At 46.5% G+C, this 17,119-nt stretch overlaps 1 protein-coding gene across 1 annotated transcript in view; it reads left to right on the forward strand.

Moving 5' to 3' along the window:
- The first annotated feature begins 1,664 nt into the window (after nucleotides 1-1,664).
- STARD8 (StAR related lipid transfer domain containing 8) overlaps nucleotides 1,665-17,119 on the forward strand; it is an 80,861-nt gene continuing 65,406 nt past the window's right edge. Inside the window, exon 1 of the mRNA XM_063313739.1 lies at nucleotides 1,665-1,727. The gene's annotated coding sequence lies outside the window, so the exon portion shown is untranslated. The remainder of the gene's footprint in view (nucleotides 1,728-17,119) is intronic.

A 17,119-nucleotide genomic window follows, 5' to 3' on the forward strand; every position in this document is an offset into this window, starting at 1 on the left:
TTCATCACCTCCCCAACCCACACCTGAGGCAAGTTAAAGTCATTCTGGGCTGATCTGGTGTTAAAGAAGTGTTTCTTCCCTTCCTTGGGGGCAGGAGCCACTAAAACCCTCTTGGCTGCCTTAGGCTGGGATTGGCATGGGAAGCTTTTCACACTGGGCTCTGCCTTAACTGCCAGGTTTCTGAGCCAGCCCCTTGCCGGGCTCCAGAAGAGCCCTCAACCAACTGGCAGATGGAGGGTTATGCAGTGAAGTAGCAGAAAGGGAGCCAGATTGGGCAATCCCCCTGGGCCAGTCTGCTCTTCCAGTAGTCAGGAACTTGGGCTGATCCAGGTCTCTGAGTCAGGGATCCACCTGGCCTCCTGTTCACCTGTCTGCTGTTCTTCGGGCTGCAAGTCCAGCCATCTCGCCAAACTGTCACCAACCAGAGCAGTGCTGTGGTTGGTGATGGTGGGTGGATGGCAAGCCCAGACAGGCCACTGGGATTGGCAACTGGTCCAGCTAAAGGTTTGCCTGTTTAAGTTTTCTGCTGGCTAACAGAGGGGAGCGCACTTTCCCCTGCCCAGCGGCATCCAGAAATGTTGGCCTGCAGCCTTTCAGACTTGCCGCCGTGCTGGCTGGTGAACTCTAGCAACAGCAGCGGTTGCAGGCAATCTAGTGGGCCCCAGGTTGGGGAAAGCTGGTACAGTGGACCATATAATCAGGCGGTGCATGTCGATAGGAGTTATTCACTCATTAATTTGGCCTTCACCTTTTGGACAGGAGTTCAAACTGGCATACATACATTCCACCTCCTACTTTTCCTGCAACAACCACCTGATGAGGCAGGTTGAGCTAGAGTGAGTGGCCAGAAGTCATCCAGGGAGCTTCTGGGCTGATGGGGGACTAGAACCTGGGACCAGGGTACGCAAAATCCAATGGCTTTGCCAGAATTAGGAAATGATTGTCGCAGCACAAGCTCTGTCCTGCCACCCCCTTATGTAGGCACGTGCCACAGCCGCACACACAAAGAAGGGGCGGAGTGCCTCTTGCCCAGGCGGGATGCTCGCTCACGGCAGGTCCACGATAGCCCGTCCTAATCCAACCCCTTGACCACAGTGAATGGACGAAAATCAATTCTGTTCTCTGAAAGTTTACCGTAGTGAAAAGGGAGGCGGGCAAGTGCCACTCCGTACACCTCGCTCCCCTCAGCCTACCGGTTGCAACGAGCTGGCCTGGGATTCGCGGGGGGGCGCGTTCAAGTCCGGCCTCCGCCTCGGAAACTCGAGGGCTGCTCTCAAGCCGGCCGAGTGCCGTCGAGGAAGCCTGGGGGGAATCGAGCGAGGCCCGTCCCCGAGGGGGCGGACGCCTTCGGGCTCATCTCCCCGCTGCCCGTGGGGGACCCCAGGCCCAGCCCGCGCTGCGGGCGGGAGGGCGGCGAGGGCGCCTGGAGGTTCAGCCGCGGGCGCGGCAAGGGATTGGCTGAGGGCGGTCGGCGAGGGGAGGGGAGGCGGCCTCGGCCGGCCCATCAGCCACCTGCGCGTAGAGCCACTCGCTCGGACAACAACCGAGGAGGCGCAGCCCTCTGGCGGCTCGCTCTGGCTGGCCGGAAACGGCCCCGCAGAGGGCGGCCAATGCCGGGACTGGGCGGCTGGCAGCGGGCGGCTCTGCTCGGGGAGACGACGGCGGCGACGGCGGCGGCAGCGGAGCTTCGTGGGGCTGCGCGGAAGGAGCACCGGCTCAGCCTCTGGGTAAGAGGCGGTCGCGCGAGGGCCGCGGCGTTTCTCTGGTCCGGCTCCTGGGACCGGCGGCGGCGGCGCGTCGCTTCCTCCTGCCACGCTGCGCCTTCGGGGGCTGACGCGGGAGCAGTGCGTACCGCTAGGCTGGCACCGCTCCCTCGGCCGCGCTCTCGGTCCCGCCGGGAACGAGGGAAGCCGCGGTTTGGGGGCCGCCTTTCCCGGCTTCGGGGAAGAGGCCGATTCCCCTCGGTTTCGGCTCGGGCTGCCCGGGAGCTGGCTGATCGGGACACCGGCGGCCCAGCCCGGCCTGAGCAGCAGTCCCAGAGGGGGGCGCCGTCCGACCCTGCTCTCGGGGGTCCCTTGGGATGCCGGAGGTGCCAGGCGCTTTCAGGTGGCGCAAGTTGTTAGCTAAAAATAATCCCCGGAACCCCAAATCAAGGGGCAAAGCTCCAGAGATAGACAGCTGGCTGCGCTCGAGGGAACTTCTTTTTCTGCCCTGAATCTCCCACGGGACTGTGTCAAGTTCCTGCGGACCCGGTTGGAAAAACCCTGGTTGGTGCAACCGGCTGCCAAAGCTGGCGGAGCTGTAGGGTGCTGCTCTCCGCTTTTCCTTGCGCGGGAGGCTGGCTAAGCACCTGCCCCTTCTGTGCTGGGGTGGAAGGGGGTAATTTTAGCCAGCGTTCCCTGGTTGTGTCGATGCCCATGTGGGGATGTGGACATGCTCTTCTAGGATCGATGTGGAAGGTGCAGAAGCTGAACCCATTTATATAAAGTGCAGAAGCCTTGGCTGGCCAGCTGCTTCCTTCTTTGTCACCCAACAGCCAAGAGCTGCCAAAAGGGAAGGTGATGTTGCCACTAGATAAGACCTTAGACATGTCCCAACCCATCAGCTGGACCAGTGTTGTACAGCCGTGACCCCCCCCCCCCTTCTAAGCTAGCTGGGTGAAATGACAGGTCTTCTGTAGAGGATGCACATCCATTTCAGTGCTCTTAACATTCAGTCCCGACAATGGATTCTTTGTTGCCTTGAGTGCGACAAGCTCTCTACAATCAGCTGAGGATATGAAGTTGGCCTCTTTAAGAAAGAGCCACTGTTGAGTCTCTTCTCCCTGGGGCAGGAGGCTCTCAGTAGCTCAAGTTGTGGTGCCGCCTGTATATTGCCCCCTTCCCCCAACGTTGGGCTCAGAGGTTCTGAATGCCCACTGCAGAAGGCTTTTGTGTGTCCTGCTGGTGTGCCTGACCAGAGGGGCCAGGGTCTGAGCCAGCCTTCAGGCTCATTGGATGTCCTAAGAGACTCCTTGTACCATAACTGAGAGATTTTCAAAATGGAAAGGCAGATAAGGGAATTCCACATTCATGGAAGTCTGTTGTTGTCTTTAATGAGTGTTGGATCAAGTCTGAATGGCATATTTAGAGAGTGAGTGTCACTCTGACATACTGATCTTGTCTCACTTTTTCTGTTAAAGAATGTTGTGTTACAGACATCCCACACCCACAGATATACTGTTCTTAATTCTCCTCTGTTTTTTTTTAATCTGTAGCTTCAAACTCCTCATATGGAAGATTTTCTGTGCTCATCCTTTCTTGCCTCCATTTTAAAGGGGAATACCACCCTTTCTTACATAATTTTGGGCTTCTGTATGACTGATTTCCCCTTTAATGTTGTAATCATTTTGATTTGCTTGTGTGTCTATACAATTGAGGCTGCGCATGCTACGTGTATGGAAGGATATAAACTTTGTTTTAAAAAGTTAAGAATATAGAAAGTTCTTTGGTGCTGCAACCTGCTGGGAGTGTTGCCTGGGTTCCATTAAAATATAGGAGTGGCCTTTGGGGCTTTTCACTTATCTCCATTGTGTTAACAGAGCTGGAAGGGGGACCTCCCCCCTCGGATTGTCCTTCGGAGCAACTGAACTGGTAGTTGGCTAAGCAGTCTGTGAGAAAGTGAACCTTGTGGATTGTGGCTGCAGCAGGGCAGGGCACTAGTAACTAGGCCGTTGTGATGCCCCTACATGGACTCCTGGGGTGGGGCAGTGGCTATGGCATGGCACGAGCTCAGTCCTTCATACCAACTTACCCATCTCTCCTGTGCTGACTTCTCTCCACTGCCAGCTGGCAAAAGAGACCTTGCTGGCACAGCATAGCTTTTTGTGGAGGGGACCCCAGGTCAGCCCTGTGGGAAAGGCTTTTGTCATAAGATCAGAAGCGTCCTTGCCGGCCGGGCAGTCTGTTCAGCTGGTGGTCTGCAGCGGAGAGCATGCTGAAGTGCCAGTCACACAGTCCCTTTCTGGGCAAGTACAATTGTGCAAAACACCCAAAGGAATACTTTTCCTTAGCATTCCATCCTTGCTTTCATTACATCTAAACACTAACTACTTCATGTGTTGCCTTTCACTTTTTAAATTTCACTTTTTTTCCTTTTAAGGATTTCTGACTCCACCCAACCATGGTTTTGTCAGTCTTCTTCACTCTTCACTCTTTCATTCTGTCAAAGTACACCAATTTATCTATCCCTTCAGTTTTTTACCATTTATGTATAACTTGTAGTCATTAATTTCATTTTCCCTGTCAAGTACCCTGGTCTTTGGTACAGTAATTTTCAGGATCATACTCTTTATTACATCATATGATCTATCTAATCATTTGGGTTCTCTTTTTTATTATTATTTTGTATATTAATTTTTTCTTATTCTTTTATTTATAACTACAAAAAACAAAGGAAAATATTCAAAATTCTAAAAGAAGAAAAAAGAGAACTTAAAAAAGAAACAAACATACAGGGCATATATATTCACAGACAGACAAGGTGTACAGTAAACATTTCAATGAATGGACGTCTTAATTCATTATCATCCATAGGTGACCTATATTGATAAGATATTGATTCATACATTGTTGGTGACATCAATTCTGCCAACCACTGAATAGTTGGGGCCATATGTTTGTCTTTCCAATGCTGAACAATAGGTCTTTTAGCTGTAAGTAAGGTACAGAAAATCCACTTTCTTTTCCCCATGTAATAGGAATAAACGTGACAATGTTGTGTCAGGTTATTGGCCCTCTCAGCATATGGCTTAATAAATTATGATACTTTTCATTGATACTTTCTGGGGTCATACCTAATAAAAATATTTGTGATTTTAATTTTATTCAAAATTATTTCAGAATTTTCTGAATGTTTTGGTATATTTCTTTCCAGTACTTTTGAATCTTTTTGCGTAACTACCACATATGTTAAAACATTCCTTCTTTGTTGCATTTCCAACATTTGGCTTTTCAGCCAACAACACAGAATCCTTGTATACAAAAATACATGTATTCATGTCTCCAACAAACACACCCCTAACATCACAACAAGCATTCTTTATACATTTATCCATAAATTTATCCACCAAGGGTGGATCTTACACATCTTTGTCCTTGCTCAATGTTGAACCATATGCTAAGTATTCCATTTATTTTTCATACCTGCTTTATTTCCATCATAAATCACTCTTACTGCATTTAGCAACCAATTTTCAACTCCATATTTATGCAAAACATTCAATAATTCAAGTGCATTTGCTTTATCATATGCTTTGTCTAAATCAACAAATGTAAACTTTCTCACATTCACCCATTTCTCGGTGACCTTCTGAAGAGGAAAAGTTGCATTGATTTTCCCAATTTTGCTTGTTTTTACTTCTTATACCCTTTCAATCAGAATTCTTACAAATGCCTCCCTGGGGATGTTTAACAAACTCATCTCCTACAGTTTTTCCATTCAGTCTTGCAACCTTTCACTTTGTACAGGGGAACAATCATCCCACACCTCGCATACCCATTTAACAAATTGCACAGCTACTCCACAAGCAAACCACAAGCATGTTTTAAGAATTGTCCAGTTATGCCATCTACACCTGCAGCCTGCCATTTTTCAACATTTTCAAGCATTTATGACCTCCTTTCTATTAATTTTTTCTTGGACACTAACATTTATAGTGTCTGCTTCATGTATCTGCTCTTCAACATATTACTGTTGTTCCCTGCAGAATTCTGACTCCTTATAGTATTTCTTCACTTTTATCCCAAATAGTTTAATCACTTCTATTTTTAATTCCATTTACTGTGTTGGAGGATTCTTGTTCTGCCCTGTTCACATTTCCAAAGCATTTTTAAAATTTCCATTAGTAACTGAGACCATCTGTTGACCTCTCCCTAAGCTTTTCCAGATTTTGGTGGGGCCATGTTGGCTTTCAGAGTTGCTGTTAGAATTAGGTCAGCTTGTTCCCACTCATTTTGGATTATCTTATAAGTAAGTTTTCTGGGGGAAAAAAAACCCTGTATTTTTCAAACTTGTGTTGTCTTGCCTGGCCAGTTATGGGGAACAGCAGTGATGTGACAAGGATAGAGACTGATGGTGGTCCTTTTCTCCTTCCAGGCTGTACTCTTCTGTGCTGACTTTCTTTGAGCTCCTGATCTATGGAAGATGTGGTTTTCCAAGGGCTCCTGGAATTGCAGGCGGATGGGGAAAGGAAATGTTAATTAATTAATTATTAATCAAATTGATAAGGCCACCCATCTATCTGACAAAAGAGTACACAGAGTCTAGTCTTCCTTTACAAGAGAAGTGCTGAAGGGCAGCCAGCATCCCTTTGCAGTTCTGAGACTAACTGGGGACAAAATTCAGTCCGCTTGTGCATGGGAGAAAGAAGGAAGGAGCCAAATGGAAGATTCACAGTTCCTTAAGGTATCCATTTACTCCTTCAAACTCCTGAAGTGGGGAGAGGAAGAGTGGGCCAGTTGCCTTCCCTGGATCCCTGTCAGCTGGGTGCATCCAAGGGAGCCAAGTCAGGTCCTGGGAAGAAGCACCGCTGCTGGAGGAGACAGTGTGGGGAGCTCACAGCCCTGAGTGTGTGCCAGGCGTCTTCCCGGTCTGAGTGCCATCCAGACCGCAGCCGGGCTCCTGAGCACTGTGGCTGTGGAGGCTTTTGAGCTCCCGGCTTGCTGTGCGTTGCGTTGCCTTGGTACCGCTTGGTGGGCTTGGTGGCCGTTTGGTGTTTAAGTGAAGTTTTTCTGGTGGGGTTTGAGATTTGAATTTTTATTTTGTCTGCAAATACTTTGTGAATGATAATGAGGAGTGTTATATTAATTTAACAGTAATAGTACAAGGGTTGTTGTTTGCTGCATTCTGATGGGAACTTCTTAAGTGACACTGACCATTAGCCAAAAAAAAAAATAGTCCAAGAAACTAAACATTAAAAGGAAGAAAAATTAAAAAGTCTTTCTAGTTCTTTCTCTCTCTCTCTCTCTCTCACTCACTCACTCACTCACTTGCTTCCTGCTCCCCAGCTCTTCCTACTAACCAGTTTCATGCTGCTTTTGCAGCATAAACTTTCCTGCCAAGGTTGAACATACAGTTCTGGGGGTTGAAGGAGCAGAACAAATCAGCCTTCCTGTTTCTCTGAGTGTCTAACTATGCAGGATGGATAACTCCAGGAGGGAGAAAGCGCAGGGTGCCGGCACACACCACAGCCCAGGGCTCGCTCAGGCTCCAGGCAGATGAAGCAGAAGGGAAGGGTTCATGTGGACCTGGACCATAAGAAGTGATACCCAAAGCTAGGCTTTAAGCAAGGGTTAATTTGGGCAGAACCTTTCCATGCAGAGCTGCCTTCCCTTATCAGCGAGTCCTCACACATTTGACAATTGCCACAAAGGTCACACAGTACACTTTTCTCATAAGCTTGGTTCATTTCTTTCTGGAGAAGCTCAACAGTCCTGTGCTCTTTAAACCTGACTTCCCCTTCCCTGGGAGGAAATGCAGGCAGACACTGGTAAGTAGGATTTCACCCTTCTAGAGTACAAGGACTTTCCCTGGAATGAAGTAGCTGGAGGACTAAGGCTAGCAATGAAAACAAATGCATTAACCTTTATGCCCAGTTCTGGTGCCTTCTACGCAGCTTAAACGTCACCACTGAGCTAGGCCACATTCCGATCAAGTCAAGGGTCTTCCCTCCCCCAGCCCAGTTAATAATTGAGCCACAATGACCCTCCCTGTGCTGTGTCTCCCTCAATGTCACGGCACATAATTGTATTAACTTCTGCAGGCATTTGGGACTCAGAGGTTTAAAGAGATAGGTTTCTTTTAAGTCTTTGGCAGGGTATATTCCTCCTAAAATTATCTTGGTTCTGGGTGTTAGAAATCCAGAGGCATGCTTCAAAATTTTCCTGTGATACTCATAAAAAATGTTTCCACAATGTTTCATTAGTGAAATGCAGAATATCCAGAATCGGCTGGAGTCAGATAGAGCAAGGGACAGCAGGCTGAAACTAAAGGAACATAGATTTTAAATTAAACCATCATGAGAATTCAGCCATGAAATAAAATCATATAGTATTGGGGAATTCCCCTCTTGAGTGTTCAAGAAAATGATTCAGGGATTTCCAGATGATGCAGGATGTTACTGTAATTCCATGACAACCTGGGTGGTGGAAAGGAAAGGCACAGCCTCACCCTCTTCTTAGAATTTCCCTTTTTCTGGAAAGGTTCGTTTTTGGTAGCTTCACCGCTTGCCTGCCTTGCAGTGGGATGCAACAGCAGGTGTTCAAGAGTGGCCCTAAGTGTGTGGCTTCTGCAGGGAGCTTGGCCACATTTCATAGCCAGAGCTTTTTTCGTGGCACACCCTTTTTAGCTTTTTCTTTCTCTTTGGGTCACGCTGTCTGCCATTTTTCTTCTTCAGTTCTTCTCAGAAGCAAGGTTTCTCTTCCTCTTTAGCTGGATTAATTTTGTTGTGTAAAATCTGCCCCTTCTGTGACAAGCATTTCCACACTTCTCCTTCTCAAACTATAAGATCAAAATCTGAAACCACATAATAACATATTTGCAATACAATAAAATCTCACCAGCTACCAATCAGCCTCTTTGGAATAATTAAACTAGGAAAATCCAGAGATTATCTGTACAAAAATGCTAAAATGCATTGGACAAGGGGGATATTTGTCCTGGGTCTAGCAGAGAACACCAGCAATTGATCTATGTATTGGGCTTTAGCCGTGTTGGACTTTTCTTGGCGTAGATGATCCCTTCACTAATCCTGTCATAATTGTTTTGACATTGCTGTCCCTGGGCTTTGAGAAATTCTGACAGAAAAGTGCTGCTGGGGTTGCATAACAAGGAGAAAACTGTTTAGGGGTTGGGTAGTTTTTTCCCCATCCTCCAAGCTGGCTCCCAGTCATTCATTCTCCTTACTCTGATGGCTGCTGTGTCAGCTTCTGGTTGGTGGGCAGAGTGCAAACGCCATCCACCTCTTTGTTTTCGTTGGACGGCAAATATGCATTTCCTGTTGGTTGTAGGAGCTCATTAGGAATCTGGAAGTGATTCCGAGATATGAATGAGATTTGAACTGAAGGAGTTTTGAACTGAATTTAGAGAAGATTATGTACCATGCAACTCTCTCTCTCAAAAAAAAAAGAATTTCCCCCCTTCTGCTGCCCTTTTTGGAAAGACCAGTACAGGGTTTATCTTGGCTGCCACTTAATAAGTGATGCATTATTCTGCCAGCGAGTGTCATGGACATGTATGGTGTGCCTGGCAATGGCACTGTTTATCCATTTGACCGGTTGCTTATCAGGGAATGGTGCTTGGCATCTGAATAAAGGAAGAGGGAATATGACTGGCCAAGGCTGGAGACTGCCTTGTTTAAGCCAACTGGTGGTCTGGCTTTTTCTAATCTGCCAGATAAAGCTCCCAGAGGTGTGCACATTTCACACCCTTCTATTCTCCAGCTTTCTGCCAGTTAAAATGATGGAGGAAAGAGCCCAGTTTTCCTGAGCACTTCCTGATTGAATAAGTTTTGCTAGGAATGGAACTTTCATGGCCAGAGGCAGTATTTGTCTCTTTAACGTTTTAAATGAAGATGAAACATAAGATTTAAAATATTGAATGCATACATTCATCTGTTGTGTTGAGGAAAACAGCCAATTCTGCAGGTCATTGATAGAAGTTTCTTTTCCCTGTATGTTCAGTGTTTTTATATCACATCCAAAGCTGCAGCCCAGCATTTTCATAGGGCCCAGAGAGTTTGCTTGTGAACACCTGAATAGGTGTTCTTGGACAACCTTAGTTTTCTTCTGCTTTTTACTGGCATGGCCTTTTCAGAGTCCTGGGGGAAAGAAGTGACTGGGAAGGCGCTTCTGGTCTGAACTGCTTAAACGCTTTTTCTCTCCCATCGTAAGACCCTGGGATGCAGCTGGGCACCCACAGCCAAGTGATGTGGAGCAGCAGGAATCCTGTGAGCGGAAGCTGGTGCTCCTTTCCTGCCCCCTGTGCTGCTCCCTCCTGAGGATATATTTCCTTCCCTTCACCTGAATCAGCCCAGCTACCCTGTGCTTTCTGATAGCATTTGTTAGTCGGAAAAGGTGCTCCCAGGAACCTCCTGGTTGTTTCCCACCATAGACAAACCCGGCTCTCCTCTGGCAATGTCTTTTCTCGGCCTGGAAGCGTGTCCTGAACGGAGAGAGTTGAGAGGGACAGCACCAGCCTTCCAGCAGCAGCAGCGTGCCTCCTGGGTGGCTCCTTAACCTTCAGCACATGGCCAGGAAGTGACAGGATGATTTCCAACAGGTATAGAGGGCAACGGTTACATTTTCACAATGTTGCTAGCACCTTCTCCAGTACCAGGGCAGAAATAAGCAAGATGGAGCAAGCAGGCCCTCCCCAGTTGCCTTCCAGCTTCTTTCCCCACCTGATTTTTTTTTTTGGTTAAATTTGAAGATAGAGAAACCTAGACCTACACACACATATGTGCACATGGACAATCTTAGCCAAAGGGCCAAGAAATGCCTTTGAAAATAAATGCTTGTGGAGCTGACCTGCTGCAAAAGAAAGACACCGGCCTCAAGTACAGTTCTGATTGTCTAGAATCCCTCTGGGGCCCCATTGTTCTTCTGAGAAGATTAAAAAATATGGGGTGGTTGCCTGCCCTGAAAAACAGACAGTGGTCATAGCTGAGCTGAGAGGAGGTGCAAAGACTGAGCTCTTTCCTTTGCTTTCGGGTAACTGGGTGATTGTGAGGGGACAAGCCATTTTGTGAATGCCCCCACAGCAGGGTCTCTAAATTCTGAATTGGGCCCACTGGTACAAAATTTTTGCCTACCCCTTCAATAACATCTTATTGTTTCAGCAACATCATCAGCACAGACAAAAATCACTGTTTTGGGCTGTGCCAACATTTAATTGCTGTGGATTTCTGTTCTCAGCATCAACCACATTGGCTCCCACGTCTTCCTTGGAGAGGGTGAAATGAAATCCACAGGAGCCTTTTTCTTTCAGCTAGCGCCTCAGAGGCCATGAAAATGCAGGTCTGGATTGCCTTAATTGGGGCCAGAGGCAGCTCCTTTGCATTGGAAGCTTTTAATGTGTATCTTGTGCCTGGCTCAGAGGTCGGTCACATGATTTCCTGCCATTTATCACAGCAAGTGGGAAGCACATGATGGGAGTGGGAGGAAGTGCACAGAGCTTGAGACCACCCTACGCACTTGCATTTACAGCCTCTTTATAAGAAAAAAGCCTTCAGTTACCTTTATCTCATTTGCGTTGTTGACTTGGAAGTTTCGTTCCCCCTGAGCATGACGGGCTGCAATGGCTGCACATCCGAGGGCTGGGAAGGGCCAGGAGGCCCTTGAGTCTAATGCATTGCTCAGGGCAGGAATGACAATTTAAGCGTGCTGGGCTTTGGCTGTTTAGCCATTAACATGCCACGTCCTCTTTGGGGAAATGCTTCTGCTGTGCAACTGCTTTTACCTTTAGGGCATTTTTCTTAATATTCAGTCAGAATCTGCCCCTGTTACTTAAACCCATTATCCTGTGTGTGCGCTGGAATGTGAGGGGACAGGTCTTTGTGCTGTAGGCGATCAGTGGGTCACTCTTGGCCCAAACGCAGCCGCTTTGTGGAGGCATGTTCAATGCCCCATCTTAAGAAAGGACTGGGCAGTGTTTTGCAGGCTGAGGGCTGCACCTGGGAATGTGCACCTGCGCACCTACACACGATCACGTGCCACTCAGAAACCGTTCCTGTCCTGCTCTGTCCCCACACAGGACACTTCCACGTCTTCCACTGTTCTCCCTCTCCTTAGAAGCCGCTTGAGCTTCGTTCCTCTAGACTTGTGGGGAAGTGGAGCAAAGTGTCTCACAAGATGAAGAGTTATCAGCTGCAGTGCGGGTCACCTCTCCAATTTGTGAGAATGCAGAGGACCAGAGCTGCTGCCTAGCCGGGGCAGAGTTTTCACGTGGAAGCCCACACATTGCAAACATTTGAGCCTGTTGGAGGAAAGGGAAGTGGTGGAACTTCCTTTTCTCCCTAGCAAAAGAGAGAAAAATGGCTGTATTTTTAGCTCCTTTGGTAGAAGAAAAACAGAAGCCTCCAACTTCTCCTTTATTCCCTGTGATTACAAGCTGCTGGTTGCCCATCCCATGACTGAAAATTGCAGCAGAAATATTATCACCTTGATGGATTGATTGATTGGATTTGGAAAGCTGCCTGACTCCCAAATGATGTTGACAAATCACTTTTGTCCGGGTGTTTATCTCTTTTCCTCTTTTGCTTTTGCTTTGAAGTATGCAAGCCACTCTAAGTACCTATTACATTACAAGATACTACCAGGGGTCCACAAACAACCTTACCCCAGGACTGGGAGTAAAACCAAGTTTTCAAAGACTTGTGGAACCATTATAAGGTGGGGGCCATGCGAATCTCTGGCCCTTTAGCCTTCTGCTGGGAGAATGTGTGTGTGTGTATATATCCTCTGCTACCTCGTTCCCAATGCAAGGGGAACCCGCTGCTGAGTGATGAGAAATGTCAGGGGTGCTGCTTGTCTGGGTTTCAGTTTCTATAGAAAAGTGATGAATGAAAGTAAATGCTGCTTCTGAACGATATCAGTCTGTTGTGGACTTAGACCATGTTTTTTCTTCATTGCTGGCCTAGCTCTGACAAGGTTATCTTCCTTACTCTCCCCAATAGACCAGTCTACCTCCCTCCCCCCCAAGAAAAAGACAGTAAAAAGTGTGGACCTCCAGAAGTCCCTCCCCAAAATCCTCAACTCTTTTCCATTTAGAATAAGGGCTCACTAAAAAATCATTCAGACCACCCCAAATCCAGACCACATTCCTCCTCTCTCACAGTGGCACATCATAAAATAAGGTGTTGCTAGCCCCAAAGGTGGACTTGGGAGATGAGGGATTTCTGATGCTTTTTAACACCCCTGGAGTAGCCACCCAGCCCTTGCTCCTGGACTGCATTTTCTCGGGTGACTTGGCTATCTGTCTGCCTTCCCGTCTCCTGAGGAGAGGGCTTGTCTGCCACAGGGAAATCGGTGGCTTCTCCTTGGCTTCTCCTAACCTATTGTCTCCCACGTTTCAGCGGCATTTCTTCTCTTGTTCATTGGAACTCTGAACTTTGGGAGGTGTTAAAAAAGAAATCCACTCTACAGGAAGAATTTTAGGAGCACAATACACTAAATTATACACAGCTTATTAACGTGTAGGTTAATCTACAGTATATATTAGTTGGAGCATATTTTTATTTTAATTATTTTATCTGCTGCTGTTTAAATGTCTTAGCTTACCTTAATTCTTTTCATACATTTTCACCATTTTGAATCCATTTAGAGATGCATGAAATTAATATATGGAAAATTGTGTGTGTGTATCTGTACATCAGAATTTTCTTGAAAAACAGGACTTTTTGAAAAGGGATTTTAAGGGGATAGTTATGTGGAGGTAATCTGAAAGGTGATCCTAGTTTTAAGAGAAGCAAAGTCCCTAATTCCTCCACCTTTTCTAAACCCAGCTTGTACATCTGGCAATTCTCGCTCCATGAATTGTTGGAGTCTACCTTGCAGGATCTTGAGCATTACCTTACTGGCATGTGAAATGAATGCCACTGTTCGATAGTTTGAACATTCTTTAGTGCTTCCCTTTTTTGGTATGGGGATATAAGTTGAATTTTTCCACTCTGATGGCCATGCTTGTGTTTTCCAAATTTGCTGGCATATAGCATGCATCACCTTGACAGCATCATCTTGCAAGATTTTAAACAGTTCAGCTGGGATGCCGTCATCTCCTGCTGCCTTGTTATTAGCAATGCTTCTTAAGGCCCACTCAACCTCACTCTTCAGGATGTCTGGCTCTAGCTCACTGACCACATCGTCAAAGCTATCCCCGATATTGTTATCCTTCCTATACAGGTCTTCCGTATATTCTTGCCACCATTTCTTGATCTCTTCTTCTTCTGTTAGGTCCTTGCCATCCTGTTTTTGATCATACCCATTTTTGCCTGGAATTTACCTCCAATGTTTCTAATTTTCTGGAAGAGGTCTCTTGTCCTTCCTATTCTATTGTCTTCTTCCCCTTCCACGCATTGCTTATTTAAAAATAATTCCTTATCTCTTCTGGCTAACCTCTGGAATTTTGCATTGAATTGGGCATATCTCCCCCTATCACTGTTGCCTTTTGCTTTCCTTCTTTCTTGGGTTACTTCTAGTATCTCAGCAGACAGCCATTTTGCCTTCTTGGTTTTCTTTTTCGTTGGGATGTATTTTGTTGCCGCCTCCTGAACAATGTTGCGAACTTCTGTCCATAGTTCTTCCGGGACCCTATCTACTAAGTCCAGTCCCTCAAACCTATTCTTCACCTCTACTGCATATTCATTAGGAATATTAGTGAGCTCATATCTAGCTGATCTGTGGGTCTTCCCTAATCTTTTTAGTCTGATCCTAAATTGTGCAATAAGAAGTTTGTGATCTGAACTTACAGTCAGCTCCAGGTCTTCTTTTTACCAACTGTATAGATGTCCGCCACCTTTGGCTGCAAAGGATGTAGTCAATCTGATTTCAGTGTTGTCCATCTGGTGAAGTCCATGTATAAAGCCGTCTCTTAGGTTGTTGGAAGAGAGTGTTTGTTCTGCAGAGTGAGTTGTCTTGGCAAAATTCTATCAGCCTGTGTCACACTTCATTTTGTTCTCCCAGGCCATACCTACCTGTAATTCCTGGTGTCATTTGACTGCCCACCTTAGCATTCCAGTCTCCTGTAATGAAAATTTTTATTTATTTTTATTTATTTATCAAAGTTTATCACTGCCCATCTCCCCCACATGGCGGTACTCTCTTTTTGGCGTATTGTCCAATAGGTGCGGCAGATCCTCATAGAACTGATCTACTTCAGCTTCTTCAGCATCTGTGATTGGGGCATATATTTGGATCACTGTGATGTTAAATGGCTTACCCTGAATTCGAATTGAGATCATTCTATCATTTTTTGGATTGTATCCAAGCACTGCTTTAGCCACTTTACTATATATGAAGGCTACTCCATTCCTTCTGTGGTCCTCTTGTCCACAGTAGTAGATCTGGTGGTCATTTGATGTGAAGTGGCCCATTCCAGTCCATTTCAGTTCACTGACACCCAGAATTTCTATCTTTAATCTTGACATCTCACCAATAACCACATCCAATTTGCCCTGGCTCATAGATCTTACATTCCAGGTTCCAGTGGTGTGTTGATCCTTAGAACATCGGATTCACCATTCACCACCAGCACCGTCGGCCCCTAGCTGTCCTTTCTGCTTTGAGCTAGCTGCGTCATCACATCTGAGGCTAGTTGAACTCATCCTCTGTTCCTCCCCAGTAGCATTTTGACCATCTTCCAACCTGGGAGTCTCATCTTCCGAGGGTATACTGACGTATCTCTGGTTGTACTGATCCATTTAGTTTTCACGGCAAGAATATTGAGGTGGGTTGCCATTACCTTCCCCAGGGATCGCATTTAGTCTGACCTCTCTGTCATGACCTTCCTGTCTTGGGTGGCCCTTCACGGTTTAGTTCATGGCATTATTGAGGTGCTCAAGCTCCAGCGCCACGACAAGGTAACGATCCTTTGCTGCCTCTCCCCAATCTCTTACAGCATAGAGCATACCTCCCAAAGCCCGCATGAGACTGCATCAGAGAACCTCGGAAGGACTGGGTTCAGACTAGATTTAGCTGAAATGGGGTTGGGTAGTTTGCAGCTCAGCACACAGTGGGAAACCCAGCCCTTGTTTTAGCATGTTGTATGAACCATGTATAATTTCAAGCTGTATATGTATATGTATATATATATCTCGTATATGATGAGTACATGACAAGAGAAAGGCAAATATACACAGTCCACACAATTATATACAGAACTTATGAAGGGATACAGTGAAAAGGTGAAAGGTCTCCTGTGCAAGCACCGAGTCATGTCTGACCCTTTGGAGGGATGCCGCTTTTGCGACATTTTCTTGGCAGGCTATAGAGGGTGGTTTGCCGTTGCCTTCCTCAGTTGTCACCTTCCCCCAAATGAGCTGGGTACTCATTTTACTGACCTCAGAAGGATGGAAGGCTGGGTCAACCTGAGCCTGCTACCCAAGAATCCAGCTTCTGCTGGGATCAAACTTGGGTCGTGGAGAGAGTTTTCAGTTGCGATACTGCCGCCTACCACTCTGCGCCACACGAGGCTTGTGAAGGAATACAGTAGTAGCCTCATAACTGGATGTCCAGTTCAGTTATCCAGGCAATCGCTTCTGGTGTTGCTTTGTGCAGATCTTCTAAGGAGCCAGGGAATGCACATTGTGGGCAGTCTTGTACAGTATGTTTAATAGTTTGCATATCGGCATCACAGTCACAACAAGGAGAATCTTTCCAGCCCCATTGATACAGAGCAGAGGCACTCCTTCCAAGCCATAACTTACTTTATCTATTTATTTAGGCATACCACATTATGTGAACACATCAGCTGTGATTTTTAATGTGGGCCCTGGGAACCCAGCCTAAAAGTGACACCAAGAGGGGAGAGACTCCAGCTCTTCACAATCAGCAACAGCTCTGCTAAGGAAAATATCATTTGGAAGCATAGGAATAGATGTATCTGAATGCATTTATTTGCCTTACTGCATTTATATCCCAACTTTCTTGATGGTGCTCATGGTGAGATGATCTAGACTCTCTCACTGAGTATGTTGAGGGCAACTATATAGTTTTTATCTGGGAAGCAAAGTGAGAAGAGCTTCTGCCTGGCCATCTAAGGCATGCACTTCTTCAGGTGGTCTCTGCAAGAGAGCCAGAACTCTCCAGATTGTAATGGGAAGAAATGTAAATGACAACTGCTAAAAATTTACCTTCAAAGCAACCTCAGTTCCTATGCCTCCCTCTGGACATATGTGGCCTCCCCCCCCCCTCTTAATGGTAACTATACATTTTAAAACAGGGTAGATCTTATGCATCCTAAACTCCATCCAGATTTGGGGACACATTTTTGATGAAAAGAAACCCACATATTTTTGCCACACCAACTTCTAGAAAAGCCAGAGAAGGGCTTCTAGCAGCTAAGATTCCCCAGGATTGGCCCTGAG

The sequence above is a fragment of the Candoia aspera genome, chromosome 12 (assembly GCF_035149785.1).
Source record: "Candoia aspera isolate rCanAsp1 chromosome 12, rCanAsp1.hap2, whole genome shotgun sequence".
Taxonomy (NCBI): Eukaryota; Metazoa; Chordata; class Lepidosauria; order Squamata; family Boidae; genus Candoia; species Candoia aspera.